Source organism: Falco peregrinus, chromosome 2 (genome assembly GCF_023634155.1).
Source record: "Falco peregrinus isolate bFalPer1 chromosome 2, bFalPer1.pri, whole genome shotgun sequence".
NCBI classification, from domain to species: domain Eukaryota; kingdom Metazoa; phylum Chordata; class Aves; order Falconiformes; family Falconidae; genus Falco; species Falco peregrinus.
In genome coordinates this window covers 21,881,086-21,893,296 of record NC_073722.1, presented here as the reverse complement: position 1 = coordinate 21,893,296, position 12,211 = coordinate 21,881,086, and the positions used below count along the sequence as shown (strand labels likewise).

At 35.8% G+C, this 12,211-nt stretch overlaps 2 long non-coding RNA genes across 2 annotated transcripts in view; both read left to right on the top strand.

The window, feature by feature from the left end:
• Nucleotides 1-4,804, top strand: part of LOC114013789 (uncharacterized) — a 30,069-nt gene extending 25,265 nt beyond the window's left edge. The window contains exons 4-6 of the long non-coding RNA XR_003556976.2: nucleotides 2,022-2,149; nucleotides 3,784-3,957; nucleotides 4,601-4,804. This is a non-coding gene — a long non-coding RNA (uncharacterized LOC114013789). The remainder of the gene's footprint in view (nucleotides 1-2,021; nucleotides 2,150-3,783; nucleotides 3,958-4,600) is intronic.
• Nucleotides 4,805-6,602: 1,798 nt separating this feature from the next.
• On the top strand, nucleotides 6,603-11,999 carry LOC129783704 (uncharacterized). Its single transcript, XR_008745524.1, has 3 exons — nucleotides 6,603-6,744; nucleotides 7,180-7,274; nucleotides 8,016-11,999. It is a non-coding gene; the product is annotated as an uncharacterized LOC129783704 (long non-coding RNA).
• The last annotated feature ends 212 nt before the right edge of the window (nucleotides 12,000-12,211 follow it).

Genomic DNA, 12,211 nt, shown 5'->3' with positions numbered 1-12,211 from the left:
ACGGCTCAGGACTTATTTAAGTGTTTTAATCAAGCAGTAAATGATGTATATCTCAGACTATGTTCATTCCTGGTTTTTGAATCACAATTTGTAAGCACTAGAGCACAAGCTTTTTCATTAGGCAAAACAAAATTTTGTAGCATTTTGTCTTTCTCATTCCACACGGTAGGAAATAAAAAACAGGCATTAATGTTAGAGGCAAGCCATAATATGCTGTCTAAATAAATACACAGAATTAGAACATCAGTAAACTAATGTGATCATAATTAATATAATACACCTGCAGAATGTCTTACCCAAATCACTCTTAATTGATTGCCATTGATATTTGTCTGAATTGCTAATAGAAATACAGCTTTTAGTGAAGAAAACAGGCTGTTGTATATTTTCATTCAGCTTCCTGTGGCGGTATTGTACTGCACCTGCCTGCTCCCAAAACGCTTGTTATAGCTGTCATATACTTTTATGAGGATGGGAGCAATGTTCTGCCAAGCTAACTTGACTCAAATTGTGTTCGGATATAAAACATGAAGACCCACTTGTGATTGCAAAGGTACTAAGTCTAATTTGATTAGTGCTCTGGTGACATGGCATATTATGAACGTCATTTGTCATTCCTCATAAGTACTTGTGAAGGGATCATTTTCATCAAAGGTGTAATTGAAGCCCGTGAACACGTTCAGCACCTTTCGTGCTCAGGGGGAGAACTGGGGAGAGTCAGGGAAACAGCAGCAGATCGTGATCAATATTGGCTGTAAAACAAAAAGAAACGGGAAAGGCAATGACCAGGAAACCTTGCCTTCTAAAATGAATGAAAAATCTTCAACCAGAGTATGATTTTCTCCTGAAGGTCTATGTTACTGAGTCTCAATTATTAAAAACTCCCACAATTTAAAACCTTAGAACTCTGTTCTTAAACAGCTAGGCCTTATTTTCTAAAAATTGCCTAAAAAAACCTTTCCATGAGTTCTTTCCATGAGTTGCTAAGCAACTGGGCTTGAAGAAAAAGGCCAGATCCTCAGTTCATGTGAAGTGGAAAATTTCTGTGCATATGTGCGTATATAACGCTCCCCCCCCCCCCTCCAGTTTTCAGCGACGTACATCAGGTCAGTGTGTCTGTCAGACAGATTTGGTTGTGTACCCAGAAGTCAGCTGGTTCCGTGATTTTAAAGAGATGGCCAAAATTAAATGTTCTGACAGCATCAGTATGATAACAAAAACATGTTCCCATGAAAAATTACAGAGGCTTTACATTTTTCTTTCTCAAACATCCCGCTGGAATATGTTTTTGAAACCATTTTTTTCCTGCTTTTTAGTGTTTTAAGACTATTGGTATATAAACATTGCTGAAAGGACTTATTAGAAGGCTCTGAATACTGGGGTAAGCAGCAGGGTGGGAAAAAGGCCTCTTTTTATCTTTTTTTTTTCTTTTTTTTTTTAGTGCAATATTCTCTCTTATCAAAAAAGTGACTCAGGTTTCTGTTAAGATAACGCAGTGTGACTCCAAAGTGAAAGAGTAAATGATCATTTGTGCACTTAATTTCATAATTATGGTATATTCATGGTATTTACTACTGTTGTACCTGGGAAGATGAAAGACTAATACCAGTATGAACCAGGAATAAATTTTATCTTTTAAAACATGGAACTAAGCTAGCAAATGGAGCTGGAATTTGCAAAGCAGCATAAGGGAATTGCTTTTGGACATTAAACTATCTTTGAGTTCAGTACTAAAATAATTCAAATTTTTGCCACTGAACTTTTCTGAAAATATGAGCTTTTCAGGGAAATTTAGGCTCTGATTCAATTGCCACATGGGATTTTCATAGTAATGTAAAGTAATTGAAACAGTTACAAAAATATATTATGTATGAATATATTTTTCATTATTATTTATGGTAAAAATGGACACTTGTATTTAGATTTCTGTATTTTAGAATAGTCTAGAAATTAAAAGTATTCAGTGAGATCATTGTATTCTTTTTTCTGAATGTTTTCCTTTTTTCTTTTTTTCCTCCTAGAAAAATACTTTTACACCAATAACTTGGTTTACAGAGAACTGTTTGGAAATGCCAAAAAGAAGTACTCACCAGAGCTGGCAGCTCGAAACTGGGTGGAGGACTATGTCAATGGAGGGAATGAGAAAAAGGTCTCCAGCCTTTTTCAGTGTAATTATTGTTCGGAGTATTTCTCCTACAAGCGTTATATACAAATATAATACACAGTGCTGCTGAATTAAGGTTGCTTTATAGGAAATAATTTGTAGGCTACATGAATAGAAAGATGAAAATGTGCTTGGGAAGCTGGGCTGTCTCCAGCAGCTTGGTGTTTGCTCTCAAAGGGCTTGCTGTCATTACTGCTGGCAGTCGTTCTGTCCTGCTACCACTGGGTATCTTGCAGGATTGTACTTAAAAGTTAAGGGAACAAGAAGAGTTAGCTGAAGAAAAAGCAGAAAACAGTGTTATGAATATAATGCCAGTGTTCAGTTCATTTTCCCATAGATACTGGTAGTGAAACAACTTTATTTCTTCAAAAACTGAGTGAGGTCTATTATTTTAAATTTTATTTAAAATAAATAAATTATACTAGATATTTTCAGGAGACTATTACAGTTTTTGAAACCATGTGTCTTGCATTTTAATTATTACCTACCATCTAGTGCTTTGAGTGTTTTTAAGCTTGTTCAATCCATTAAAGCAGCAACTGTGTTAATAAATTCTAGCCACTGACTGATATTAAATGACATATGTAGCCAACGGTCCATCTGTCTCTGTGGTATCGTTCCATGCCTTCTTTCATGTTTCCATTACAAATTCTGTAATAAATAGTCTGATCATTTTGACTGACATTTGGGATCTTTATTGGACGATTCAAGTACATCTGTCTGTTGACTAGTTTATAGCTGACAATTCTAACAACAGCTATTACCTTCCAAAAGGCTGCATTTGAAGTATTCAAAGTATTCTCTGTTTTCCCCCTCCTGCTTTCTTGTTTGTTTGCTTGTTTGTTTCTGGGTGCACATTGCTGACATTTCTAGCTCTTTTTTTATATTTTTTTTTCAAAGTAGATGCTTCTTTTCCTCTATGATGATGATTTTATCATTGCTGTGCTGAGTCAGACCATATCCAACTTTCACTCCAAACCTTAATCCTGGTCTCTTTTGTCTAATCCTATTGCTATTCTCTATCCACCTTATCACTTTTACCGCTTTATGTCTCTGTGGGTATAGCTCTCTCATTACTTGAACTTTCCAGCTTCTGTAATATACAACGTTCTGAGACTGTCAAACGCCTCATTCTGCTGCTAATATTCTGCTCATACATTTTCCTTAGAGCCTGAGTTTGCTTGGTTATCATATCTATTCAGTTTGTATATTTGTACTATGAGTTTTTAATTTTTTTTCCCAATTTTGGGCCTCCCTAGAAGCCCAAACCAGAACAATTAAAACTGCCAACTCAGCAAAAAAGTGTATAATGTGTCTAATCCATGTCTTATCACTGAAAGCCACAAGATGCTTTAGTTGCTGACTGTTATCTCAAGTTGCTATGATGTTTCCATGCAGTTACTGTTGTCAAATCTGTTGGCTAAACCATTTGGAGGTTGTTTTTTTCTTTTCCATTTGGATTGTATTATGTAAGAATTTGTTTTTAAGACCAAAACTTCCCTTCCCTCCTTACCCTGCTTACCATCCTACTCTTTGAATTAGCTCATTTTCACTATTGTTAGTATTTTGGGTGGCCCCAGCAGTTGCCTTTGTCTTATCCTCTCATTTCCTATTACTAGGAGGTGGAAACTTGCAAGGAATCGTATAATGAGATAAATCTGAAACATAAAATTATTTAAATTGACAATAATCTTCTCCTGTGTGAAACCCAAACCTTAATACTGCTTCTGAGGATCTGCTGGATTAATTTTCTCTATCTGCATGAGCAGAGGCACGGGCCTGTACACAGAAAAGTAAGAGAAATGCCTCCAGCATTTCTATATATATTTTGTGTACATATATATATAAAAATATAAATATGTATAAACATTTCTATATATATTTTACTATATATGGAACTGTATCATCTTAAGTTTAAAGGTAACATACAGGTGATGACGTATCTCTTGAAATTATATGAATGCTACATAAAATACAACAGCACCTGAAGATCTTTCAAAAGAAACTGGGCCTAATTTATTTTCTATTTTATTTTAAAAGTTTCTGTGAGCTTGCTTGATACAATACATTTTGCACTAAAGGTTAACAGTAACAGTTAAAAAATGAGCCTTTGTCATAGTTAAAACAAATCTTAATTAAAATTAATTTTATTGTGGATATGGGGAAGTAAAAATAAAGTCCTTACCTGTTTCCCTTTTGTATGTCAGCACATTTAGTCCAAAAGTGTAGAATAGTAATTGTTAGTGACTAAACTGTAGCGTGATACATTATGTTCTGAGGTTGTAGTTCTCTACTTTAAATATTAATATTTCATTATTACAACAGTATTTTACAAGTCTTCTAGTGAATGCAGCATCATACATTTTAAATTTTTCAGCCAGACGCTTCCCATATACATGCGAGTTTTAATAGCCTATGTGTTTCCTTCCATTGCAGAGTCGCTGGGCTGGTGGGTTGGGTGGCTCAAGGGGCCAAGCAGCACCTCAAGAGCTTTTCACCTGAGTACATGACCCATGCTCCACGGAGGCCGTCACTGCCGGCAGGCTGGTAGGAGCCCTGGTATGGGCTCAGTCCCTCACACCTGGGCAAGTCCCTAGCGCATCACTAAGATCAAACGATCTCCTTTGCAGTCAAAATCAGGGACAGGTGAGCTACTGGTGTCCTACCTGAAGCCCTTTGGCAGCATTAAGTGTTTGCGGCTGGGATTTTCTGTTGAGCTAGTCTCTTAAAAAACAAATGCTATATTTTATATTTTCTGGTCTTTCTCCCCTCATTACACAGTCATGCCATATAGTGTTACCATACCCAGTTAGGTGGATATAAAGCAACTTGCAATGGGACCATAGGAATTCTTATTTTTTTTTTCTTTTTTATAAAATTTTAACTGTCTTTAATCAAAACAATACATTTGTTTAAAAATGCAGCTATGGGCCATTGAGATTTTTCAGAGTGGCTCACCACATTATGGGAGTAAGCATCTCAGCAGGAGAATTGCGAGACTTCTGCTACATAGTATAAGAAAAGCCTCTGAATATCTAAGCATCCACAGGCACCTCTGTGCAATTGTGAAAGCAGTAAAAAACCTCAAGCCAAAGCGTTTAGGGTCCGTCTCAAAACTGATGATACAAAGCGCTGAGAGTTTCCAACTTCAATCATGATTTTTCTATTTCCCCCTCTCCCTCAAAAGACAGGGAAAGTCACATGTTTAGAAGTCAAAATGTATGCTTAAGTAAATATATAAAACAGGGCTGAATCAAGTCGCATTTTAAATCCAAGGAGCTCTAGTTCAAGGTCACAGAATTTACTCAATTTTAGCCATAAATCTCCAGATCAATAGCAGAGGTGGAAATACTTAACCTTTGGCAAACCCCTTTATCTGTTTTGTGTAGACCTTGTCAACACAAAATCCCAGCTCTGTGTATATGCAGCCACACGTGCCTACAGCTGTTACCTTTGGGAGAAACAGAAATGGCATTTGTATTAGGCCAAACATAAAAGATGGAATAAACATAAGTACAAAAACATTTTGTTATTCAAAATTCTCAGTTTATTTGTATGTTCTCAAAATATCCAGCTATGTTTTTTTTTTAAATACAAAGGTGTTTTTAAACACAGAAATATATTTTTAAATTTTAAAGCAGATGCAAAAAGAACATAATCAGGATAGTTGACATTGGATAATTAAGGGTAAGATTTCTTTTGCTACAATGGAGTGCTGCTCAGAAATTATTTATTTCTTTGGCTACCAAATTCAAAACTTAAAAGCATTTTAATTAATTATGACTTAGAAAGAATGGTTTTTGTTACTGTTTTCCATTTCACTGGAGGAAAATACAAGTCTTAATATGTTTTTCTGAGTTTTTTTATTTTCTGTTTCACTGAAGAAGAACACAAATCTTCACTAAAATTATTTTGTCGTCTAGAATGTTATTGGTTTTGGTCTAACTGAAGTCTTCTATTTTAGGTGTGAAAAAACAGTTAAAGAAATGAAGTGGCAAACTTCCCAGACTTTCATAGGAGCCAATGGCTATTGGCTACCTCTTAAATTTCAGATTGCCCATTTGTGTCCAGTGGATATTTCAGTTTTGAAAAAGAAGTAAAAGAGCTCCAATGTGATGTATTAGAGTGCCTACCGGTCTGATGAGATGCCCACTTCAGTGGCAGGTGGAAGACAGTAGGTAACTGTTCTTACAGAGTGAGAACTGCAATTCAGATTTCTGGTATGTTGGCCATTAAGTGCTCCGACCGAAGCACAGTACGATACGAAGCAGCCACAGTATTCCAATTTTTCCTTTTCCATTTGAAAATTGTTTCATAAGGTATTGATTAAATGGGCCAGAATTAGCAAATGGTATTATAATGATAAATAAAGTATTTTCTAGACAAAATTGGGTTTAGTAATAAACAATTTTAAAAACGGCTTACCTTCCAGAAGTACTGCCTTCAAGTAGCATTTACCTGTTTTGCAAGTAAAAATGCAACCAAAATATTCTATCTGGTCTGAGGTGGATGGAAAGTACAAACCTTTCTAGAGGCTGCTGAACTACGTAAAAATATGAGGAAAAGAAGAGAAAAAAAAGGTAAAAACCTGGGAAGATACAGGTGAAGAGACCACAGGACAGACAGCTTATTTGTCTTCTGACTTGTCAGGGAATATCACTTAGGGGATGGGAGATGTAAATCAGAAACACAGTAAAGTTGTAGAGCACAGAGTTTAATGTAAGTTAAGAAAAAACTTGGTTGAGTAAATCAGAAATAAATGACAGCAAAAATCCAGAGGTGGAGGTGGGAGGAGGGGAAATAATCCCTGTGAGGATTTACTTTTAGTTTCCGTTCTCTGTGTAGTCCTGGAAAGAGTATTCGGCAGATTAATGGTGTAGGAGGAGCTCTTGCAGGCATCTTACCCTGAAATTTCAGCCCAATAAAGGGAAATTCAGACAAGATATGATTAGGACTGAAAAATCCAAAGTAAAGTTTACAAAGTAAACATGATTATTCCTTTCTAAAACTTTCAGGTGAAGAAAAAGGAAAGCGATATTACACCATAGCCATAAACTCTTCTCGTTTGGGATGCAAGTACGGAAAATTGCAAGAAAGTGCAGCCACCAAGGTATGTCCACTGTAGACTAACCCAAATAGCATGTTGCCTTTTCATGTGTGACTCCCACCCTTGATATCTATGAGAATCTGGATGTTAAGAATTCATTTTGCCATCACTAGTGTGAGTATTCCAGACCAATAAAGCCTTACTGAGTTCCACTTGAGAAAGACTATCCTTATGATGTGGTATGAGTGACAGAAATAGCTACATAGAATATCACTGTCAACCAAAAATAGGCTTTGGCTCTCATCTATCATATCCAAGCAAGCAGGACTCACTCTGGACACAGATGTGTATTTAATAGCTTTGGAAGTGGTATTATCACAGGTGCAAAGCAGGCAGGAATGTGTAATTGCTTGTTACTGCAGAGCCTTGGTGCCACAAGATACAATATGCTGTTGCTGGTTTCTACCACCAATAGTATCATGTCCACGTCGGCAACAGCTGGATCCAAAATAACCTTGCATATTTCCCATAAATTTTTGAAGTGTGAGGGCAATTAATTTACTCACTGGGAAAGCTAAAAATCATTTTCAGTAAGCAACTACTTGCTAGCGTTTTGCCTCTGGAAGTGACAAGGAAATATGGCGGCACCTACCTCACTTGGAAATGAGACCGACTGAAGGAAAACTTCTGTCTGTATTGTATATTGGAATTATATAATGCTTAACTTTAATTCGTTAACTTTTCCTAGTAACTTGGAACAACAAAGGTCATAAACACATTCCTTAATTTATCTTAATCTTGCAGCAGTACAGGACCTTTGGATTCCCTCAGACTTCTATGTAGCATCATTCTGTGAAGCCCTGAGGGAGCTGGTGAACGGAAAAAAAAACAACAAACCAAACCAAAACCAGAGAAAATCCTTAGAACTGGCTGGATATCAGAAGAAACTCTGTTTAGGCAAGTCTTTGAAAAACTCCACTTCTAAGTCAGTAACAAATTAAGCTAAACTTTCTATTACTGTGATCACACAAGTATCTAAAGGAAAAAAGCCAGAGCAGATCAAATGCAATTTGCAACAAATCCTGGGTACGGCTTGTTCTGCCATCCACTGCGCTGAATAAAAACCTTTCACTGATGTTAATGGTTTGGGATTGAAGCCTGCAAAGTGAACAGCTCTATCCTGATGATGGAGTTGTGCACTATTTCACCGAGTTTGACAGACATTTTGAGCCAAAACAGAAAAAAACACCAAACAACTGATTTGCAAAAGGGAAGAACGGTAGCAATCCATGTGAAAAACTAGAATTTTTGTGGGGGTTTTAGGTTGGTATTTGTTTGTGGAAGATCAGAATCAAAATATATATTTTTCAAGTCTAAAAACTGTGTTAAATATGTTTTGCCATGAGTAATATATGACTTTCTGTGGGTGGATTGGAATCAATTCTTAAAGGAATTCAGTGGCATAAACCCACCTATTAGCCTTACAAAACTCTGGCAAAAATTGATATTGGATCAAAAAAAGCCCACTCCTAACAAATGTTTAAGCTTCCGACCCAACTTAAGTATTTGGTTCAAACTCATAACTCTCTAAAAAGAAAAAATTTAAAAGTGGATAATGCCCTGTTTACTTATGATTTCTGAAGAGGGTTATGGACATGTTTGTGAAATGTTGTTTCCCACTATTTACAACTTGAGTGTTTTCTGTTGTGTCCTGAGTTGTACACCCTGAGTACTTGCAAAACTGACATACCAGTTAAGTTACTACTAAACAAAGATTGCATTTGAAGTGTTATTCATAGGAAAATATGTAATGAAATTTAAGAATTGTTGTTTTGCTTTGTCATGTTTAAAAAGAATGTTACTATTCCCTGAATGGGGAAGGGGATGAGTAAATCTAACATATTTAAAAACATAAATTTAATAGTACTTCCTTGGAAATGTTGGGGTTTTTTTACGTGGAGTTTTGCAACTGTCTTCAAAGCCATGCATGGCAAAACTGTTTTCAACCTAAGGTGAAATACGAAGAGAAGAAAGAAAACTGTGATATTTGATCTTTTTTTTTTTTTTCCCCTCTAGGACAAGTATGTTTGTGAGTCAGTCATTGATATCTGATTAGGGAATCCTCATTGAACTTAGGAATCCATAGAGGAAAAAATAGACTTGAAAACAGATGATTGTGATTGACAGTAATATATGGGAGCTCTGGCAAGTTACTAAAATCATGGAAGGAAATTGCAGGGAATTTTTTCCCAGTTCTCCACTGACAGTCAAACGTGTTGATCAGTGCATGACTGCACAGCAAAGTGCTTGCTGGGCTGGTGCCTAAAGTGTACGGCCACCAGTGGTGTGGACTGCCAGGGCTTCAGCAGCTTCTGGTGAAGTAAAAGGACTCCCAGCAGCTGGTGAATAAAGAAATATTCCTATAAATTCTCTTAAATGTGTCTTTTCACTGCTAAGCACCTGTTTCATGTAAGTCTCATGAAAAATTTCAGTCATGACTTTATCTGCAAGTCTCATCATTTTCATTCACTTGAGGTTCACAGGAAGTAATCATTCAAGAAAGACATCAATAATTTCAATAATATTTATGAAAAGTGGAGTCTAAAGCTTGTCGGATGCCATTTTAGAATGCACACAGGTAGGAATGAAAAGTGCATACCACACAGGCTTCTTGAAGGTGGTACTTAGTCTGATCCCAAATACTTTATCTGATTGTATAACTCATAAAATAAATAAACCTAGCTTAGTGTGTCTCTTGCTGGTTGCTTAGCATAGTCTCTCTTTTGCTCCAGGTGCAGATTTTAGAGTTCTGTAAGAGAAAAAGTATCCTTCTGGCAATACAGCAACAGTAGCAATATCAAAACATCTTGGGGATTTTATAGTCAAATGTCTAATTGTGCACATACGTAAAAAAGGCAAAGTCATGGAGTGATTTGGTACAAGTACTATATACACGAAGTAAATTAATTTTAAAGAAAATGGTAAGTACCTTGCAACGGAGCCTATCCTTACATACAGGAGGCGATTCTCTTTTCTCCAGATGAGTTCACGTGATTCTTTGATTGCACCAGAAGGGGTCAGGGCACTGTGTTCTTTCCTTAGCTTTCCATCTTAATTGTTAATGACTTGAACTTATTTTGTCAGTATCTCTAAATTCAGTCACTCCTCACAGAGAGACAGAAGCAGGATAATATAACTTTTTAAATAACTGTATTTTTTCCATGTTTAAATGGTAATCAATAACTTCTAAAACAAAATATATACTTCTGTTTTCTTTCTTCTGTATTCATCTCACTGTAGTAAAAGGAAGAGTTGTAGGTGCTGAAATAAAACATGTCTCTTGGTGGCTTGTGAAAGCAAAGCAGCCTAACACTCTAATTGCATAACTGATTATAATGGACCATATAATTTTTGTAAAAAAGAAGATGCTTTGCTTCCTCTGCACTCAATTCAGAATAACCTACAGCCTCCTTTACAGAGGCTGTATGGATTAGCAACTATTAAAAATCAGAACCTAAAAATTAACCTTAAAAACCAGTGTCAGAAGTTGTCAGTCAAAATCCCTGGATACAATAATTTTCCAATATTCATGTCAGATTCTGATATTTTCTTTAAAGAGTTATTAAAGAAAACTTCATTAACCATTTCTCATAGACTGAACAGGTGTGTAACTCTAAAGAGTAATTTTTATTCACTTTTCTGTGTATGTGAAGAATATTGTGCTGATCACTGTTTTCCAGCAGCTATCATTTGTAAATAATCACTGAATATTTCTGGATATTTTTGTCATGTCTGCTTTTAAACAGATGTAGCATTTAGTTTTTAAGTGGCTGTTAATTCATACAAGTGACGTTTGTGAACAGATGGATTGATCCTTGCTAATATTCAGTAAAACTGGTGACTTTCATACACTTTTTATGAACCACTTATTGTTTGCCCAGATGTTTTCCCTTGGAAAACAATAATGATAATATTATGTATAAAGCAGAACCAAAACCAGAACGTTATAAGCATTTCATACCAGCCTTTGAAAACAAATTTAAAGTTTCTTATGTAGAGCCACCAGGATGGCCTTGTGTAGCGAGGGTCAGAGTTGGGCTTTGCTCTGCGGTGGTCTGTCCAAGACAGGTTGTCTTTTCAGGCCTAGGTCAGTGAGCTGGGTGGTTTTGCTTTGTTAGTGGAACTTGCCTTGGTTATCCTGGGGCAAAGGGAAGAAATCCACCTAAGCATGTTCTTCTGTCAATATGAGCAACGTAGTAGTATGAATGATGCTGTAGGTGATTTCTGTCACTGTTGGAGAATGAAAAAAGAAAAGGGAGTGAGTAGCAGAGGCCATCTTGGTCCTTGTACTGTAAATTTAAAACATTGATAGTATAAAAATGTAAAAATATAAAACCTGCATAATGATTTGGGTACATATGTGTTTATACTCACATATGCCTCTGCACATGACTTCTTGATGCTTTGCATTTAATGAAATAACCAAATTGCATAATATAAGCAGTGAAGTAAATGTTAAATATAGCCTGTAAAAATCATCTTGTTCATAAATTTGCCTAATATTGTAGAAATCTGTAATAGTCTAATGTATGCACCACTATGCTATAATGTGTTCTCAGTGATATGTCTTCAGTACATAGAACAATGAGTATTTTCATCACCGATGATAATTCTTTTTCATTGATTAGTGGAGATTTGATGATAACATAAGTATTAAAGTAACATCTCGATGGATTGTATTATATACTTCTATATTTCACAAATATACAATATTGACAAAATAAAGGATTCAAACTTGAATAAACATTTTTTTCTTTTCATGTAGCTTGGTAGTTGAAATGCTTTTAGTGTTTGCAGTTCAACACCTGCTTGCAAATCCAGAATGTGGTTGGTACAGCTCTTGGTCAGAATTTTACATTGGAGCATTTTGCTGTTTCTTCTTTACATTTATATAAACTATTCCTGGACAGTTTTGAAAGTATTCATTGGCTTTGTACCAT